Source organism: Piliocolobus tephrosceles, chromosome 8 (genome assembly GCF_002776525.5).
Source record: "Piliocolobus tephrosceles isolate RC106 chromosome 8, ASM277652v3, whole genome shotgun sequence".
Lineage (NCBI taxonomy): Eukaryota > Metazoa > Chordata > Mammalia > Primates > Cercopithecidae > Piliocolobus > Piliocolobus tephrosceles.
In genome coordinates, this window is record NC_045441.1 from 136,221,749 (window position 1) to 136,237,849 (window position 16,101).

The 16,101-nt window shown below is 36.8% G+C and overlaps 1 protein-coding gene across 2 annotated transcripts in view; it reads left to right on the forward strand.

The window, feature by feature from the left end:
- The window catches only part of CNTNAP2 (contactin associated protein 2), a 2,251,282-nt gene that overhangs the window by 1,226,871 nt on the left and 1,008,310 nt on the right, over positions 1-16,101 (forward strand). The gene's annotated exons all lie outside the window — the stretch shown is intronic.

Sequence of the window (16,101 nt, forward strand, 5' to 3'; positions counted from 1 at the left end):
TTTGCTGACTAGTGAGTTTTTCTCCAGGATCTGCTTCACTGAGATTTTAGCATTCTCAGGTTTTATGTGGTGGAGCTAGGGACATGAGGGGGTTCCTATTTTTGTGCAGTTCTATTACTTGATTTCTAATTCTGTTTGGCCTTCAATCCAGACTTCCGCGTTATAAAGATTAGTAAATACTCTCTGAATACTATAGCTCACCATCAGCTTACACCCCGAATTTCAGTTATCTCTTTTTTTCTTGATACCTAAAAACTCCTATTTTATTGGATGTTCAGATACATAACTTAAAAGGTGTGTATTATGTTTTATTTAGCATTTCTAGATGTTTGAAACTGGAAAATGTTCAGGCTCCCATGTTGCCTCATCCTAGGAAATATAATTCTTAGAGATTATTGTTTCTCTTTCCTATTATGTAATGTGATATTACTGAATGTTAAGTATCTTAAATAAATTATTTCATATCAGAAAACTTCTGTTATTATAAACATTTGGGGTACAGTTAATATTTTAGAAATGTTTTCAGACACAAAAAGCCATATTTTCAAATATCTCAGAATAGACATTATAATCTTGAAAAAAAAAAACCCTTGATTTTTTTTGAAGGGTTTTGTGATGAATGAAATTTCTAGGTGCTCTTGTAGCATTTTGCATTTACATTTTAGCATCATGCTTCATCAGTGAACACGAAGACATTTTTATAACATGTAAAAGCATATTATTTATACCAAGTATAGAAAATTGAAAAGCTTCAAAAGATTATATCAAGATTAATAATAATAATGCAAACAATAACAGTCACCATAACAACAAAGAAAAGAAGAAGCAGGAGGAAGAAGGGCAGTCACAGGTTTCTATTTTAGGCCAAGCACACTCGTAAGCATCAAAGCTAACAAAAAAAGGCAGAAAAATGTTAAGGTGACAAAGGGAAGAGCCCACGTTACCTGAAGCATCTCTTGCTTCACCAAATTCAAAACAACTCCTGAGACAGAGCCTCACAATCTGGCTTTGTTATTGATTTGAAGTTAATATCAAATTAACAGAATACTAAAATATATTGTCATATATAGAAGTATCCTGAAGCCAAAGAAAATCGTGCTTGATTTCCTACTATTTGGATTTTCCCTACCATCTTAATGCAGATAATTGTGAGTCTAGTTTATGTTCATATTTTACTTGACCACATGCAAGCATACTAACTTTTTAAAAAGCAGAGCCTTCCCGCATATGAAAGTATTTGGAAAATATGTAGACTTTCAAAACGACAATATAGACAAGACTGAGAAATTATTTTCTCTCTTTTTTTTTTAAATACAGCAAAAAACAAATCTCTCAAATACAAAATATTTTTAAATGTGAGAAACTTTCATGCTATTCCATCAAAGCTGTCTAATTCACACAAACGCTCAATGACAATAGCAGAACTGACTGAGCAGCTGCTGGGTGTCAGTCACTGTACTAGGGGCTTTTAATACAATGTTTTATTTAACAGTTTACAAAAACCATAAGAATTGATTATTATTAATTCCTTCCTTACAAATGAAAAAAGCTGCAATTAAGACAGGATGAGTGAGTCAGTCAAGGTCACACAAATACATCTTAAACCAGTTCTGGCTATTCTGCAGCCCAAGCTTCCAACCATCAACAGTGTATTTTTCAACATATTGTATAATTTCATAGTAATTAACCAAATATTTACACTTATAGGAAAAAAATCAGTAAGACAATATTATGTTATGACTGTATCTGCCTATGTTTTAGATATACTAGCAGTTTGTTGATATAAGGAATTGAAGTTGTTGGATGAAAAAATTATTTATTTTATATTTTGCATTTTCTGTATTTATCAATACACAACTGGGTCATGAAAAAAGACTATGTAAAAAAATACATGAAAGTGTCAAATTATTCAGTTTGATTCTTCTGTACTTCCTTTGGTTGTGGCCCCTAGGCAATGAAGGCTTTTTAAATCATTTTGTATAATTTGATTTGCAAACTGCTCAGTATCCGAGTTTGTCAAAATACTGGTCTGCTTGTCTAAGTTCTTTTCATTTTTATGTTCTTGTAAATATCTTTATGCTTACTAAAATATACTCAAACATATCACTATCTTTTAATGTTAAGCCAACTTCAGTATAAATATATTTTATATATAATGAGTATTATGTAAGATGGGAAACCCACAAATAATATTAAAAAACAGTTGATACAACTAACACAATATAGTTATAATAAATATCCACGTATAAAAATAACATTCTAAACCTTAAATATTTTGAAATATTCTGGCTACAGGATAGATAATTTAAAATAATATAGCTACTCTAAATGGCCCAATAAATTATACCAAATTAATTTTCATTAAATAAAGTCAATTAATCTAATAAACATCATTTTTTTAAATAAATATTTTCTTATTTATATATGGCATAATAATTTGTAAATCACTAGGAACATATTTTGAATTTGGAAAGCCAGATCATTTAGAGGGAAAAAAAGATCCTGGGCATTTTCAAAATACCTGAGTTTATTTTATTAAATAAATAAAAGGCTCTTGAACAGAAGCATAACAGAATCAGATTAATATTTTTGATAGAGACACCTCAAACGTCAAGCCAGAAACAAATTAGAAGTGGATAATAGAAAGACTGTGGTAGTCTGGGCTCAGGTGGGCATGAAGAGAAAGCGGGCTATTCAACAGGTAGAGTTAATATGACATGATGGTGCATTTTGCAGAGTGAGGATGGAAGTGCCAGGATCAACTCTTGATTGATTAATGTGCACAAATTTATTGATAAAGAAATTGAAGCTAAGACTTTTTGAGTGACCAGTGATATAAAGACAATGGCAGAATACCAGCAGTATCTTGAGTTTTGAACATGAGTGAAACATTAAAATGAAGGAATCAAAATAAGCTTTGGATCCATTAGTGTTGAGTTCAGAGGACAGAGCTGAGATGGAGATATGATTCGAGACATCCTCCCATAGTTGGTAGTTGAAGCAATGGCTTTGGATGAGGTCTTTATTAAGGAGACTGTACCAAGAAAACACAAGTAGCCTAGAAAAAGCTTTAGGAACTCACTCATTACAGACGAGGTAAGAGACAAGAAGTCAGTACAGGAGGTTGAAATGTGATTGTCAGAAAAGTCAAAGGAAAGCCCCGGATGATGTAGTACATTGTTAGCCAAAGAAAGATAAATTATCAAGAAGAGAGTGGCGCCTTCTCAAACTTTTTAATACTGCCATTTTATCTACTCATATGAATGAGCAGTAATATTGTTTTTAATCCTATTATATTGCTATTTCTGTGGTTTATCTTCCTAATGAGATTATAGCATTCCTGAGAACAAAAGCAATATGTTTTAGGTGCTTAATAAATATTAAAAGGATTGAAATTACCAACACTATTTTCATCCTAGGAAAAAAGTGATACTTAATATTACATCTTTACTTCCTTGAGGTCTCGGTGTCAGTTCTCTTATCAGAAAGGCTTCTGACCAGCAGTTTAATACCATTCCTCTCTGCTGGCTCTGTATCCACCTTACTCAATACATTTTTTTTTTTCATAAAAATCAACGCATTCATTCAACTGATCATTCACCTAACTAATATAGAGAGGTCCGTAAGTCTGGAAACCAATGTATATTATGTTTTAAAGAAGATATTTTTGTCACTATTTTCAGACTTAATAAATACCTTGTATCTTGATCTTCTCTCCTTTATCATATGGATTGTTTTAAATAAGTAAGGTGGTGATTTTTAAGGTGTGTGAATTTTGTGTCAACAAATATTTCTAAAAAGATAACATAGTGCTGTAATAAACATACATGGGCATGTGTCTTTATAGTAGGAGCAGAAACCCAAACACCACACATTCTCACTCATAAGTGGGAGCTGAACAATGAGAACACATGGACACAGGGAGGGGAACACCACACACCGTGGCCTAGAAGGGGAGGGAGGAGCACTAGGACAAACACCTAATTCATGTGGGGCTTTAAACCTAGATGACGGATTGATGGGTGCAGCAAACCACCATGGCACATGTATACCTATATAACAAACCTGCATGTTCTGCACATGTATCCCAGAACTTAAAGTAAAAAAAAAAAAAAACCGTTTATGAATCACTGATTCATAAAATGAATATACTAGAAAAGGAAAATAACATGTTCAGAAGTGCATACAGACACACACACACATGCACACCCCATACACATATGTAACTAAATAAACCAATGCAGATAATTATAAATTGTGACAAATTCTGTAATAAAAAATTAGTAGTTGAAGATCTAAAATGAAAAAAAATTATAGAATAATTTTAAATTGATTGGACTGGGAGGGCCTCTTGGAAGGTGACATTTGATCTGACCTGAATCATAAGGATAACTCAACCATGAAAAGTGCAAGGGAGAAAAATAGGCAGAAAGGGTTTGGTTTTCCTGAGATGCATAGAGAAGAGTATGGCTGAAACATGGTGACTAAGGATAGACATCTTAAGTATTCACTCTGAAAAATAGCAAAGTAGCCACACAATAACGTGGCAGAACTATTGCTAAATATGATAAATTTCCTTGAAGAGTAAAGTATATATTACAGAAAAAGTAAAACTCATGTATAATTTTCTTATACATATTTAATGGTTTAATTAATATTGTTTTAATTTGTAAATTTCAGAAGAGTGACTATCTAAGTGGGTGAATGTATCCTATGATTTTTAGGGTTAGGGATCTCTCTGTGCCTAAATCTGCCTAAAAGAGATACGAATTTACCTTGCAGTAAGAGTCAGGAGTCAGAATGTTCAGTCTTTGAAAGCCACAAAAGTCATCCTGGTTTGATCATATAGCTTACATATATGAGAATCAAGTGTCTAATGCTACTGACAGATCTAGTAAGAGAAAGACTGAAAAATGTTCTTTAGTGGCCTGAAAATTTTCACTGACATTAGGAAGAGCAATTTCATCAATAATCCATAGACATTGAATGCATAATAATGTTGAATAAATGTAATCTAAATTAGAGCTCTTGGATGACAGAATTTTTAGTGTTAAGTGTCATTTCAGTTGGAACATAACATTTTATACAATAGTTTTTATTTTGAAATAATTTAAAACTTACCAAAAAAATTGCAAGAAGGATAAAAAGGCCATTAGTGTACCCTTCACCCAGAGACCTCCTTCAACTTTTGTTACTTGTTTGATAATGTCCTTGTATTAGTCTGTTTTCACACTGCTGATAAATACATATTCATGATTGAGAAATTTACAAAAGAAAGAGGTTTAATGGACTTACAGTTCCATGTGGCTGGGGAAGCCTCACAATCTTGGTGCAAGGCAAGGAGGAGCAAGTTACATCTTACATGGATGGTAGCAGGCAAAGAGAGAGAACTTGTGCAGGGAAACTCCCATTTTTAAAACCATCAGATCTCATGAGACTTATTCACTGTCATGAGAACAGCACGAGAAAGACTCACGCTCAAGATTCAATTACCTCCAACCAGATTCCTCCCATGACACGTGGGAATTGTGGGAGTTACAATTCAAAATGAGAGTTGGATGGGGACACAGCGAAACCATATCATTCCTCCTCTGGCCCCTTCCAAATCTCATGACATCACATTTCAAAACCAATCATGCCTTACCAACTGTCCCCCAAAGTCTTAACTTTCTGCATTAACTCAAAAGTCCATAGTCCGACATCTCATCTGAGACAAGGCAAATCCTTTCTGCTTATGAGTATGTAAAATCAAAAGCAACTTTGTTACTTCCTAGACCCAATGGGCATACAGGCATTGGGTTACTAGAGCTGTTCCAAATGAGAGAAACTGGTCAAAACAAAGGGGCTAAAGTCCCCATGCAAGTCCAAAATCCAGCAAGGCCATCAATTCTTAAAGCTCCAAAATGTTTCCTTTGGCTTCATATCTCATATCCAGGTCATGCAGATGCAAGAGGTGGGCTCCTGTGGCCTTGGGCAGCTCTGCCCGTGTGACTTTGCAAGGTATAGCCCCATTCCTGGCCGCTTTCAAGAGCTGGTGTTGAGTCTGTGGCCTTTCCATGCACACAGTATAAGCTGTAGGTGGATCTACCATTCCGAGGACTGGAGGACGGTGTCCCTCCTCTCACAGCTCCACTAGGCAATGCCCCAGTAGAGACTCAGTGTGGGGCCTCTGACCCCACATTTCCCTTCTGTACTGCCCTAGCAGAGGTTCTTTATGAGGGTCCCACCTCTGCAGCAAACTTCTGCCTGGGCATCCATGCATTTCCATACATCCTCTGAAATCTAGGTGGAGATTCCCAAACCTCAATTATTGACTCATGTACACCCACAGGCTCAATACCACATTGAAGCTGCCAAGACTTGGGGCTTCTGTTCTCTAAAGCAACAGTCCAAGCTGTATCTTGCCCCCTTTTAGTCACAGCTGAAGAGGCTGAGACACAGGGCACCAAGTCCCCTAGACTGCACATAGCAGAGGGACCCAGAGCCTGAACCATGAAATGATTTTTTCCTCCCTAAACCTCCAGACCTGTGATGGGAGGGGCTGCTGCAAAGTTCTCTGACATGCCCTGGAGACATTTTCCCCATTGTCTTGATGATTAACATTTGGATCCTCATTACTTATACAGAATCTCTGTAGCGGGCTTTGAGTGTCTCCTAAGAAAATGGGATTTTCTTTTCTATCACATTGTCAGGTTGTAAATTTTCCAAACTTTCATGCTCTGTTTCCATTTAAAAACTGAATGCCTTTAACAGCACGCAATCTCCCCTCGAATGCTTTTCTGCTTAGAAATTGCTTCTGCCAGATACCCTAAATCATCTATCTGAAGTTCAAAGTTTCACAAATCTCTGGGGCAGGGGCAAAATGCCACCAGTCCCTTTGCTAAAACATAACAACAGTCACCTTTGCTCCAGTTCCCAACGAGTCCCTCATCTCCATCTGAGACCACCTCAGCCTGGATTTCATTGTCCATATCATTATCAGCATTTTGGTCAAAAGTCATTCAACAAGTCTCTAGGGAGTTCCAAACTTTCCCACATTTTCCTATCTTCTTCTGAGCCCTCCAATCTGTTCCAACCTCTGCCTGTCACCAGTTCCAAAGTTGCTTCCACATTTTCAGGATTCTTTTCAGCAGCACCACACTCCACTTGTACCAATGTACTGTATTAGTCTGTTTTCATGCTGCTGATAAAAACATACCTGAGACTGGGCAATTTACAAAAGAAAGAGGTTTAATGGACTTACAGTTCCCTGTGGCTGGGGAAGTCTCACAATCATGGTGGAAGGCAAGAAGGAGCAAGTCACATCTTACATGGATAGTGGCAGGCAAAAGAGAGAACTTGCGCAGGGAGATTCCCATTTTTAAAACCATCAGATCTTGTGAGACTTATTCACCATCATGAGAATAGCACAGAAAAGACCCACCCCCATGACTCAATTACCTCCCACTGGGTTTGTCCCATGACACATGGAAATTGTGGGAGTTACAGTTCAAGGTGAGAGTTGGGTGGGGACACAGCCAAACCATATCAGTCCTTTACAACAAAAGAACCCACTCTGGGATCACATGTCACACCCTGTTTTTCTGACTCTCCAGTCTCTGACAATCATAAACATCTCTCACTTTAGTCGTTTCTTCACTTTCACAACTTTCTCATTCTTGAATATTCTATCCCAGTCATTTTTCAGTTGTCCTGAAATTGGATTGGTTTGATGTTTCTTTGATATTATACCCAGCGTTGTATTTTTGACAGACGTCTTACACACCATGCTTTATTCTTCTCATTGAATCTCATCAGGTGGCCCTCAGTGTCAACTGGTCCTGTTACTCATGGTGATAACATTAATCACTTGATTATAAAGGGATCTGCCTGGTTTCTCCAATGTAAAGTGACTATTCTCCCCTTTGAAATTAGTAAACATATATTTGTAATATTGGGGTACATAGTAGGTGTATATATTTATGAAGTACATAAGAGGTTTTGATATGGGGACTGGGGTATCCATCTCAAGCATTTATCCTTTGAGTTACAAACAATCTAATTACATTATTTAAGTTATTTTAAAATATACAATTAATATTGACTATATTTACCCTATTGTGCTATCATATTGTAGGTCTCATTCATTAGATGGGGGTGGTTTATGAGTTTTTCTTAAAAAAAAAAACCATATTTTTAAGGAGATAGTTTGAGGCTATGTTCTGCTTCCAACTTTCACCCACTTATTTGAGCACCTATTGATATGCCTTGCCTGAATTAATTATTAATATGATGGTTTCCAAATGGTGACTTTCTTCTTCCTACGTTCCTGTTACATCTATTACTTAGCATAGTGCTATAGGAGGAGCTTTCGATTTTCCCTATGTATTGATTCATTTTTAGACAGGCGGACCCTTGGATTCCTATTTTATTCAGTAGGATATGATCTATAGTTTCCTTTTTTTTCTCCTCCCTTTTTTATTTTGATATTCAAATTCTCTTTTCGATACTCAAATTATTTATTTTGTACACAAATTGTCCTTAATTTGGGAAGCAGAAGCCATTTCAGGCTGGCTCCTGTGTCATTCTGACATGGCCCCATCATTCTTTGGGCACTTCTTGACTTACTGGTGCAGCAAAATGTTCCAGACTCTTATTGTACTTTCCGTAACACAGTTTAGAATCCGTCATTTCTCCAGGGAGTCTTGGTTTTGCCCAGCATAGAAACCGGGATCTGGGAAGCAGGACTATTCATTGCTTTGAGAGGGAGCCTGTTCATCGACTATCCCCAGTGGATGATAGGAACCATCTGTATATTGACCAAATACACAATTTCATTCATATTTATTTCTGTATCTATCTACATATAGTGAAAACCACAAATGTATACTAATTGATTAAATTCTAATGTAAACCCACCGGGTTCATTCTGTCTTTTTTTTTCTTTTTTGAGACAGTCTCGTCTGTCACCCAGGCTGGAGTGCAATGTCATGATCTTGGCTCACTGCAACCTCCACCTCCCAAGTTCAAGCATTTCTCCTGCCTCAGTCTCCCGAGTAGCTGGGATTACAGGGGTATGCCACCACACCCAGCTAATTTTTTGTGTCTTTAGTAGAGACGGAGTTTCACCATGTTGGCCAGGCTGGTCTCAAACTCCCAGCCTTGTGACCCGCCCGCCTCAGCCTCCCAGAGTGCTGGGATTACAGGCATGAACATTCTGTCTTTCTTATGTTTCGTATTTGTACCCTCTTGCTTTGACATTGAGAATTTGGTTCTCACTATCCTCCATGTATTTATTTATTTGCTCAATCATCCTGTACTATAACCAATCTCCCAGCCACGTGGGGTGGAGATTCTCTGTGGATGTCCTCTGTGCACAGGTCCTGGACACCACTAGACTCTCTTCCACTGAATCACTCTATCTTCCTGCCTGCTTGGACCCTAGTTTTTTTGAGGCTGTTTTCCTGCCCCTGCTCAATGGGTTTTTGACTAAGTTATTCAGGAAGGTTGAGTAAACAGAAGAGGTTAGGAGACATTTTGTGCAATCTGTCAAGATCAAATTGAAAGGAAGACAGTAGGTGGTTTTAAACATCCTTAAAGCATTCCACCAGCCTCCCTTGGACCTCCCAACTTTCCCAACTTTAAAATAAGCAGAGAGAAGCTTTATATGCACTTGGTTTTAAACATGTAAATTTTTAACCTTGTGGTCTACTGTTCGCTTTTTCCATCCTATCAGATGAACATTATAACTTATAACAATTTAGGTTGCCATTTTAATGTCAAAACAAATATCAGCAAGTTTTTCACTGATGTATTTCTGAAATAAAATTTTAAAACCTTGAAAATGCACGTGTTTTCTTTGTCAGCAAGAATAGCAATGTACTGAGTGGACTTCAAATCAAGTATGAAGTTTTTATATGCAAGTCTTGAAACAGAAATTTCAGACGTGCCAGTAAAGTGATATAATTACAGTGTTCCTGTAAAGAAGGAAGGTTTCCAGTGCAGGGAAAGTAAGATGCAATTGAGACTGACAAGATTATAATTCACTGTGGGTGTTGTAACATGTTGTCAGATTGTAGAAACCAGTTACAATAACCCATGTATAGACATTGTATTTTTTATTCCAAATTCATAGAAATTTAAAGATATAATAAAAACATGCAAAAAATTTACCTTTATTCTATATTATCTTTTTACTAACTTGACAATTTTTGTTATGTTCACTTTAGTTCCATTTTACAGCTATTCATTTTTGACCCTCAAAACGCCAGCTGCAAATTTATGTTACCAGAAAATCCCACTATTAATCTTCTAAGTATGTTAAATCCTGAGCTTTGCTGTAGTCACTGAAGGTATCACAGACACAAATACACTAGTATTTTTACTGAAATTTTATTTGTTCGTAAAGGGAACAAACACAGAAAATAAATAATAGGTTCTCCTCTGTTTCCAAGGGAGTTAAAGCAGCGGGAGGTTCAGTATCAGAGATCTAACATCTTTAACTCATTGTTGACTAAGGGAACTGTCAATATTCCACCAGTTACATAACGTTTTGCAGGTGTGAGCAATCTTCAGGTTCTAATTATTCAAGCCAATTTGAGAAAATAATAGCGGGATGTGTTTGTTACACTTTGTATTAGTTATATATTGCTGCATAGTGCATTGCCTCAAAACTCAGTGGCTCGATGTAGTAATAATTTATTATCTCTTCTTTTCCATAAGAGGTCAGTAATTTAGGAGCAGCTTGGCTGGGCAATTCTGACTTGATATTGCTTGTGAGACTGCAGATACATGTTTCTTATAGCCACAATCAGCTGATGGCTTTCTAGGATTAGAGGCTTCACTTCAAGATGGCACACTCACATGGCTAGCAAGCTGCTGTTGGCACTTGGTAACAGGCTTTAGTTCTCCTCGTAGGTGCTTCTCCATCTCACTACTTGAGGGTTTCCATGGCTTTTAGGCTGGCTTCCCTGGAGTAAGGGATCAAAAGACCAAGGTACAGCCTCTAGTGCCTTTATAGTTAACCTTGGAAATCATATCACCTTGTTAGTACCGCAACATTCCATGTGTCACACGGAGCAGCACTGATTGTGTGGGAGGGACCTATACAGGCCATAAATATTAGGAGGTATTTAAAATAACATAACGTGAAGACATATGGCCATCTTGGAGATTGATTGCCAGTGTTCACCCTATTGCCCACAGAGATTCGTATCTTCTTCCACAAACAAAGTACACCCAACCTCTTCTAAAAGCCATCCAAAGTCTCATTCCACTAGGCCATCTGCTCAAACTCCAGGACCTCATTGTCTAAGTCAAGTCAATCCAAAATGAATCTCAGAGAGTTCCAAGAGAAAATAAAGCTGTTTAGGTATAGTCACTCAAGTATCACTTCCCAAGTACAGTTGTCAATCTTAAGACCTATGAGCAAGTTTTGTGCCACCCTCACACTACATATACAATGGTAGATTATGCACAGAGAAACCAAATTAGACTCTATGGTTCAAAAATGGAGAAAATGAGAGAGACAAAGAAGTCAGTGTTCCATAGCAGTTTTGCAGTCTAGTCAGGCACATGTTGGTCATTCTTGATTAGGACTCAGTCATGCTATTTTCTCGAAATGATTCTCCATAGCTCTTGGCTCTGTCCTCTGTGTTAGTTCTGCCACTTTACGTCATCCTTTTATATATATATAGAAGGTTGTTTATGTTTACAGCTGCATAGCCTCTTGACCATAAAGTTTGGAGGTCGAAGGCCTTTTCCTATTTTGTCCCACCTCTGTTCCTTTCAGTACAAGCTGGTGGTGTTACCTCCAATATAGTTATCTTAAAAATGAATGCACTTTGGGAGGCCGAGGTGGGCGGATCACGAGGTCAGGAGATCGAGACCATCCTGGCTAACACAGTGAAACCCTGTCTCTACTAAAAATACAAAAAAATTAGCCGGGCGTGGTGGCAGGCCCCTGCAGTCCCAGCTACTCGGGAGGCTGAGGCAGGAGAATGGCGTGAACCTGGGAGGCGGAGCTTGCAGTGAGCTGAGATTGCACCACTGCACTCCAGCCTGGGCGACAGAGCGAGACTCCATCTCAAAAAAAAAAAAAAAAAAAAGAGTGACTTTATATGAATTTTATTCAGGTTTACTCCACTTCATAAAAGGCACATCCACAATTATATAAAGATAAGCTCCCCCTGACCCCTTGAGCTTCTACAGATCTACAGAAGGAAAATGCTCTTAGATAATTAGAATCCCTATTGTTTAACCAAAAAGACCTGTAAAAGCATAAAAATAAGCTGTTTAGAGGGTCTTCTGTCTCATGGAGTGTCCCTCTGAGGAATACCTAATAATTTTCTCAGATCTGTATGTAGATTTTGTAATCACGCTTCCTTGTCATCTTTAGATCATGTTTCCTGGAATTTGATCTTTGCTTAGAAATGTGATTTCTTAATGTTTGCATTATTCACCATCTGGAGAGACTGGAATTGAAAGAGCATTTTACTTTAAAATTCAGTAATGCATGGCTTCTTCATTCGTGATAGTTCTTCTTTAGCTTCTTCTCTCCCATTTTTTTTTTTCTTTTACTACAAACATAAGATGCCAGACGGTTCCTTCAATACTTTACCTGGAAATATCCTTAGCTAGATTATACAATTTCATTTAAGTGTATCTTTTTATTTTCCATATTATCACAAGCAACGATGTTGCTAAACTTTCCACTGGAACATAGCGAAGATCTAATTTTCTCTCATTTCCCATAACACTTTCCTCATCTTCCTTTAAGTCATTACAGCTCCTCAAGAGCCATCAAGCTTCTTTTAAGGCCTGTCCCACAACTTGCATATTCTGGTCCCTAAATCACTGCCACATTTTTAGGTTTCTGTTATAATTCTCTACCAATATCAAATTCTTTTTTTTTTTTTGTCTCTATTCTATTTTAGTTTATTTTCAATTTTTATTTCCACAGGTTTTAGGGGAAACAGGTGGTATTTGGCTACATAAATAAGTTCTTTAGTGGCGATTCATGAAATTTTCGTGCACCCATCGCCTTAGCAGTATACAATGAACCCAATTTGTAGTCTTTTATCCTTCACCCCTCTCCCACTCTTCCACCCTGAGTCCACAAAGTCCACTGTATCATTTTTATGCCTTTGCATTCTCATTGCTTAGCTCCCACTTATGAGTGAGAACGTACGATGTTTGGTTTTCTATTCCTGAGTTACCTCACTTAGAATAATAGTCTCCAGTCCCATCTGGGTTGCTGTGAATGCCATTAATTCATTTAATTTTATGGCTGAGTAGTATTCCATTGCATGTATATATATTTTAAAACACATGTTTATAGCAGCACAATTCACAATTGCGAAAATATGGAACCAGCTCAAATGCTCATCAATCAACAAGTGGATAAACTATGGTATATATACACTGGAATACTACTCAGCCATAAAAAGGAATGAATTAATGGCATTCACAGCAACCTGGATGGCATATCCAAACATCAAATTCTTTCTTTGATATCTATTGTTGCATAACATATCACCTTAGAATTAATTTCAAACCATGATGAATATTCATTACCTCTCCTGGGCCACTCCAGAAGACTGTGTATGACATGGTGACTGACTTTCCACAAATTAAACAATCTCAGAGACCAAGTTGCAGAGTTTTCTATTGTTCATGGAAGTCAGGCCTAACTAGTTATAGAAGAGGACAAAAAAAGGGTGTGAAATCAGGAGCCAAAGATTAATGATGTCCATCTTGGAATATTTAAAGGTAATGTATGGAAAGAAAAAACTTAATGAATATGCAGTATTTTGTCCTGTAATTATCTTCTCCTAGAACATATCTCCTATTGGAAAATGAAAGGACCTAACAACTTCAAACTTCAGAATTACCAAGATCAAACAGAACATTGTTATAAGTCACTGATGACATCTTGTTTTACAATTTTAATTCTACCCAATTTGTAGTAATCGGTATTTATGCAACTGCTATGCTTCAGAGTAGCTTTTATTTTCACAGATATATCCATTCAGGAAATCTTTCAAAGAGAGTATGGATATGGTGAGACTCCCAGTTATTAAAAAAAAAAAAATAGAAATGAGAGTCTTCTTAAGAGTGGTCAGTAAGTTACAACTGGGTGTTTTCTCTCTGCTAAGTTTAGACATTACAGTCTACTCAATTTTATCTTGATTAAACAATTGAAAATCGTGTGTGTGCATGCAACTGGTCTAAACAGATCATTTATATAATATCAGCATTTTTCCGAAGGGACTAAGTTAATGCAAATGAAAAAAATGTGGTTGACTAGAAAATACACACACACACACACACACACACACACACACACACACCCACACACAAGCCATATATTAACATTAAAATAGAGTCTCATATGGATTTTTTTAGGTCAAGAAGTTCATTCAAATACAATCTTATTTTTATACAGTACTGGGTTAATAGAAAATAAAATATACCTTTGTGATTAATCCTTAAAGGAGATTCAAATGACAGTTATTGGACTTTAAATATTGTAATCCATTAACGAAGAGAGAAAGAAGTTTTCTGCTATACTAAAATACTATCCTTCATATCCTTAGTCAACAAGAATAGGATTTTTTTTTTTTTTTTTTTTTTTAAACTGAGTCTCGCTCTATTACACAGGCTGGAATGCAGTGGCGCGATCTCAGCTCACTGCCAGCTCTGCCTCCCAGGTTCACACCTTTCTCCTACCTCAGCCTCCCGAGTAGCTGGGACTACAGGCACCCACCACCATGCCCAACTAATTTTTTGTATTTTTAATAGAGAGGGGGTTTCACCGTGTTAGCGAGGATGGTCTCGATCTCCTGACCTCGTGATCCGCCCGCCTCAGCCTCCCGAGGTGCTGGGATTAGAGCCGGGAGCCACTGCACCAGGCTGAATATTTTTAAAATATCACTTAACAGTTGACATGGTTTGATAGTGTCCTCACCCCAGTCTCATCTTGAATTGTAGTTCCCATAATCCCCGTATGTCATGGGAGAGACCCTCTGTGAGATAATTCTATCATTTCATAATAGTGAGTGGGTTCTCACGAGATCTGATGGTTTTATAGAGTCTTTTCCCCACTTTGCCTGACACTTCTCCTTGCTGCTGCCCTGTGAGGAAGGACGTGCTTGCTTTCCCTTCTATCATGATTATAAATTTCCTGAGCCCCCCCGAGATATTCTCAAGTGTGAGTCAATTAAACCTCTTTTCTTTATAAATTAGCCAGTCTTGGCATGTCTTTGTTAACAACATGAGAACAGACTAATATAATGGCAAATTTTTGTTTTTATTGAAAATTCACTTTTATCCATTTAACGGAACATTTGGTTCCAACCCATTTTATATAAATTGTTTATTGTTACAGATATAATATTAGATGAAGTGAATGTGTCAGTAACTTCAGATTTGCAAGCAGACAAATTAGTGCAGTTTAAATTTGCCCAGCAGGCAGATTTGATATGGTGAACCATATGAAAAGTAGAAACTCTGGGGACTTTCTTTAGATACTTAATGGGATTGAAAAAATATCATTCTCTTACAGCCTACAAATTTTCCATCCATAATGCATGTTTCTACCCAATTATGCGTGTTTCTCTTAAAAAGATACACTAGTAATTGATTGGTGGTGATCTCTTAAAGTTATTTAGCAATAAACTCTTAATGTCTGATTTCAAGGTTGGTGTACGCATTCTATTTCTTAATAGAATCAACAGTATTTACTGTGTGTGCGTGTGTGTGTGTGTTTACTCTTGTTACTTGCTCTTTTAGTTCCATCTGTTATTACTTACTACTATTTATACCATATTATGATCCAGTATTTATACCATATTAGATAGGTTGTAGATGTGTGTTCAAAGCAGGGTGGCTGACCCTTATGCCTAAATTTATTTCCTTCTAATGTTCCCTTAGATTTTATAAATTTAAAAAACAGCATCTGTAATGCAAATATGTCTTTGTAATGAGTTATACACTGATCTGCTTTATTTCATAATAGTAAGTTTGGCTTATTTGACATCTGAATAATAGGCAATAGGGAATTAAGAAAATAGAAGTAAGTGTCAAAGAAACAAGAAGACAGTTGGATGGCTGCGAAAGTTC